The following is a 5,812-nucleotide window of genomic DNA, read 5'->3' on the forward strand; positions in this document are numbered from 1 at the left end:
TAACTCATTCAAGATGGCAAAGATGTCAACCAAGTAAGCTGTTTTCTGCAGTTCACTTTTATCGCCAAAAAGTGCTTCGAACTGTGGTCTTGCTTTCTGATTAAAAAACGTTTTGAGGTCATCACGAAGCTCAAAAACACATTTTAAAAATTTTCCTCTCAACAACTATCTCAGTTCAGTGTGAAATAGCAGAGCACTGTTCAGCGCATCCAACTCATTGCACAGTTGCGAAAACAGTCGACTGTTTAAAGTGCTCGCCTTTACAAAATTGACACAACTTATGACGCTTTTCATTACTTCTTGTAACTCTTGTGGCAGCGTCTTCATTGCTAATATTTGCCGATGAATCACACAGTGAGTTCCGATGACTTTTGGTGACTCATTCAGTACCAAACGTTGAAATCCAGATCAACATCCTAGCATAGCTAGAGCACATCTGTGCAAACACCGCAAACCTTTTCCCAAGAGATCTTACGCTCTTTCGGAAATGAACCAACTGTGTCAAATACATCACATGCAGTAGTTGTCGTTTCAAGAGGTTTGCAAAAAAGAAACTCATCTTTAAAGTCGCCATCATTAATATACCTCATGTAAACCAGTAACTGTGAACAGTTTGCAACATCTGTAGATTCATCAAGCTGGATACTAAATATTGGAAGTGGAGCAGATTTAATTTCCTGGATTACCTGATCAAGAATATCAGCAGACATGTCATCTATTCTTCTGTGGACAGTGTCGTTAGATAAGGATATTGCACTCAATTTCGTCTTCAACAGCTGCTACGTTTTGTTTGTGGTACTTGCCACCAGTGTCAAGTCTGGCTTTCTTAAGTCCATCAGCTTTGCTTCTAAAATAGTTGGTATCCTTGCCGGCAAAGCTCAGATGCTTTCTATCAAAATGGCATTTTAGTTTGTTTGGCTTCGTAGATTCAGCTGATAGAACTTCACAACAAATAACACATTGCGGTTTCTCAATTCCTGCTGTAATTATTGAGGTAAAACCATACTGTAAAAAATCCTCATTATATTTTCTTTTCTTAACATTCTTCTCTACACAATCCATTGTCATGGGATGGTTTGCTAATGAAAATAATATATAACAATAGCTTTAATAATACAAAAGATGATACATGGCATAGTTCAGTCAATACAGTTCATTAAGCCCTAACCGGTTTGGCTCAGTGGATAGAGCGTTGGCCTGCGGACTGAAGGGTCCCGGGTTCGATTCCGGTCAAGGGCATGTACCTTGTTTGCAGGCACATCCCCAGTAAGGAGTGTGCAGGAGGCAGCTGATCGATGTTTCTCTCTCATCAATGTTTATAACTCTCTATCCCACTCCCCTCCTCTCTGTAAAAAATCAATAAAAAATATTTTTAAAGAGTAGCTGCTTTCAACACAGCAGCTGCTTTCTACACAGTAGCTGCTCTCTACACATGTGTGACTGGTCCGCATAAATACATTATGGCGCCAACCCTGTCACATACACCTGTATTTGTACGGAGTGTATGTGATGGGGTTGGCGTGATGATGTCATCATGCCGGGTACTCGTATGTGGGCATATCTGCATGTAGGCAGACCCGCCTGGAGACGGATAGAGAAGCGGTGTCTCGGTTCCTAAGACCAGGGGTCCTCAAACTATGGCCCGCAGGCCACATGCGGCCTGCCAAAAACATTTATCTGGCCCGCCGGGTATTTTTGCCGCTGCTGCCTGTTGCTTAGTAGCCGACTCGTCCCGGGCCCGCAGTGCGCATGTGTGGAATGTGCGCAGAAATCTCCAACTCCCCTCCTTCTCTCTGTCTCTCGACTCCTCCTCTCAGTCTCGGGTGTGATTGGACGAGTCACGAGCTTGCCTGTGCAGAGCCTGCTGCTGCCTGAGGACCAAGGTAAGAAAAAGTTAGGATTTATTTTTTTTTTGAAGTTAGGAGGTCTATTTTTTTTTTATTTTGCAGTTAGTAGGGCTTTTTTTTTTTTGAAGTTAGGAGAGCCTTTTTTTTTTTTTGAAGTTTTGTTTTTTTACTTCAAAATAAGATATGTGCAGTGTGCATAGGAATTTGTTCATAGTTTTTTTTTTTAAACTATAGTCCGGCCCTCCAACAGTCTGAGGGACAGTGAACTGGCCCCCTGTTTAAAAAGTTTGAGGACCCCTGCCTAAGACCATCGAAAATATGTGTTTTCTGATGGTCTTAGGCGACCCCTATGAAAGGGTAGTTTGACCCCCAAAGGGTTCGAGACCCATAAATTGAGAACCGTTTCACTAAAGGGATAGGATGGTGCTAACAGGTAGATCCCCGACAATTCCAAAAGATCCATTCAGTTAATATTGTTGCACTTAAAACCATATCAAATGCCTCCCAGCAGCCACCTCCAGTCAGGGTGTTCGGTGGTTGCCAATATGTGGGCTCTAGGCTCCTGAGCAATGGAGGAGTTAATGCTGGAGGTGAGTGAAGCTAAAACCAAGGATTATGTCAAATAGCATTATCTTTCATACAGATGCATTTATTATTTTTAAATGTCTAGAGTGGTGGATATTACTGATAATACAGATTTTAAAGCACAGATATGGAGGATCATGAGATTTTTTAACAAAATGAAGTGGATTTTCCCAAAAGAAAAGATGGAGAACCACTGAATACCATATTTTGGCCTCAAGAATTTTAAAACTTAAGCAGGACAGAAACACAGGTACCAAAGGGTAGCCTGTCTCTCTTTAATGAAAGGAGGTGAACATTGATTCCTCAAAGCCCTGAAACAAATGGTAGACTTCTACAACTTTATGTGGAAAGAACAGGCTCAGGTTTATAAGGGGGGGAGAAAGCAAGTAGATGTTTCTGTCATCCATCTAGCAAATTCTGCTGATGTCATTGCCCTTCTCTTTAAAGCACATTGGATTTACTAAGAGAAAATATAAAATACCTCCAGAGTTAAACCAAATTACAGGGGAAAAAATGCAACAGAAGTCTTTGCCTTCATGTCTTATCTACACACGCACTATTAGCAGCAGCCTGCTGTCTGTTGTGCTTTGTGTGATGCTCCAATGAGTGGAGTTGGAAAGAGCTGGATGGAGAGATTGAGGGTCCACTGAGTACCTCTTGCTCATTAGACCCTGGAAATGGAAACACAGCACGGTCTCATAAGAGACACCCCTAAAGCCCAGCCCAGAGAAACCATATTACCTCAGATTAATCCACATCCCAGGATCCTCTTTCCCGGCCTTGTTCCAGCGTATCTTAAAACTGTCCCAACCCCTGAAGCAGTAGCCAGGGCCTGCCTGAGCGTATAGCATCTCATGGATTCTCAGAGAGCCATTCATCCTGCCAGGATGCCCACACTGTTTGCAGAGATCTCCAAGCTGTCGTGTTAAAGTGGCCCACAGACCCCTGCCAGACAGAAAAGCTGCCTGTGGGGAAGGCAACACAGTTGTCTTTCTGGCCCACTACACAGCCAAGAAAAGCAATGCTTTGCAAGGGAACCTAGAAGATGAATCTAGAACTTGTTAAACTGTTGGCCTCTCTGCTTATTCCCTGGGATTTAGGTGAAATCTGAACTTCGGAATTTGAAATTAATATTTATGGCACAATTTAATACTCATTTAGTAATGTAAAGAATCTGATTGAAAGATGTGGTTTAGACATAAGCCCCAGCAGAAACTCATTTACTAACAGAATCCAATGCTAAGTAAAATAAACAGCTTTGCTTCTACTGACATTTTATAACCACCTTAAGGGAAAGGTGGAGAGGGGAATTGGGTTTCCATGCGGATTTAATTCAAGAACTTCCCGAGAAAGTGCTTGAAGGCAATACAGTAGTGAGCCAACTTTCTTCTGTTAAGTCACACACAAAAAATAGATTGTACCAAATAGAGGGGATCAACCACAGCTGCAAAGAGGAAATTTAGAATTATCATCATACCAGTATCAGAAGGTCCTTTATGGTTATAGCTTCATAAAAGTTCACAGTTAGAGTATTTGCTGCCAACTAATAAAAAAGTAATGAAAAATTTTGCAGATTTTTTGTGTAGACAGCAGTTACCTAATCCCCAAATCCTGATGAATTCATATATTCAAAATATTTAAAAGGCAAAATACACCCAAGAATTTATTTGTGATCCCTTTAAAGGCATAGGTCTTAACCTCATTAAGAGATAAGAGACAACTATATTGCTTGGCTGTACATCAATATGTGTTTGAAAATAAATTCTGATTTCTTTATTGTCCAAACATTCAAAAAACCATAATTAAGCAATATCACTCCGGGGTGAAAGTTATTAGGTAAAAATGAAGGCCTTGTCCCTTTAATGCTCCTTGATATGTGTTATTATCCAGGAACCCCAGGCTTCCATGTCTTTTTGTGATATAAGGAGGTCTCTTTTACATTTTTTTTTTAATGAATTCTAACAAGAGAGTTTTTGTATTTATTGTACTCAACACATCCATCCATTTAAGACAAAATAGTTCCTATTGGATGAGCAAAAGGAAGCAAAGAGAAAGCTCTTGAAAATATTTGTTCTGCTATTTTTGGTGCTGAGTTCTTTCCCCCTAGTGTATATTTTATTACGAAATTGCAGACACCTTCTGTGTGTTTCATAAGTGTCTCCACGTATCCCTTCCTGTTCACATCACTCTCTGAGCCCTGCGCCATCAGCTGGCCCAGGCTGTCTAGGAAGGTTGAGCCTCAAACAGATTTCCCCTAACCTTTACTTTTCATTAGAGAGCACAAAGCAGGAGGCAGTGGGGAGGAGGGGAATTAAAATTGGAGGTGTTTCAAGCGTCTGTACTCCATTATGCCACTATATGAAAAAGCCATATAGTTTAAAATGAAAGGTGAAGTATGGTGCTTGTGATCTGGCATTAAAATTCATTGCTGTGCAGAGCTCATAAAAATCTGTATACAAATGTTGCTGTTATTATTTATGAATAATAATTGTATGATAATGCTTCCTCTTTCGTTAATTATTTGTGTAGAGGCCTAAGTACATTTAGCTATTATCATTATTTATAAAATCTGTACATCTATTGAGCGTCATGTGCCACTCACTGTCTCAACATACTTTACATACATTATCTCAGTTAATCTTTACAATAACTAATATGTGTAAAATGAGTTATAGTTACTAACTTATCCTAAGTCATCGAGCTAGTGAGTAATGAGTTGAGATTCTTACCCAGGTCAGTCAGATCAAAAGCCCAATATCTTAACTAGTTCACTCCATAAATCATTGCCATCCCTAGACCCATGTTAAATAAGTAAAGAGTCGCCTTTTACAGGACTGAAAGAAAACAATTAACTTATAAATGTCTCGTGGTTATGCAGCAGTGGACCAGGGAAAGGAAAGCAGACATTTCTGAATATGGCTCACTGCCTTGACCGCAAAACCACGCAGTCTCAACTCTTTGATGATCCTTTCTTTCGGAGTGTTATTAACATTGGAAAGCTTGAACGACCATGATGGAAGTCTAGATTAGCACCAATTGCATTTTTTTATTAACAAAAATATAAGCTTACCCATGAGAGCGACTGCCTGGGAGGTATGAAAGAAATATCCAGACAGAGGATCAAAATAAAACAAACTCAATTTAAAAGCCCCCCCTCTCACCATAAATTCAGTGTGCCAGAGGTCAGCTCAGACCCCTGCGTGCAAATGAGCAGAGTACATCTCTTGCTTAACACAGATGTTTTACCCTCCTCTGACAACCGCTTTTTTTTTTTGTAACAGGATTCTATTATATATAAAATGGAAATGCTACCAGCTTGGAGTTTTTACAAATTTTCAGATCTTTTGAACTTTTTTTTCCAGTGAGCATGTGAATCAAGT

The 5,812-nt window shown here is 40.1% G+C and overlaps 1 pseudogene; it reads right to left on the reverse strand.

The window, feature by feature from the left end:
- The window catches only part of LOC102250620, a 6,425-nt pseudogene extending 1,787 nt beyond the window's left edge, over positions 1 to 4,638 (reverse strand).
- Between the last annotated feature and the right edge of the window lie 1,174 nt (positions 4,639 to 5,812).

Source organism: Myotis brandtii, unplaced genomic scaffold, assembly GCF_000412655.1.
Source record: "Myotis brandtii unplaced genomic scaffold, ASM41265v1 scaffold90, whole genome shotgun sequence".
Taxonomy (NCBI): domain Eukaryota; kingdom Metazoa; phylum Chordata; class Mammalia; order Chiroptera; family Vespertilionidae; genus Myotis; species Myotis brandtii.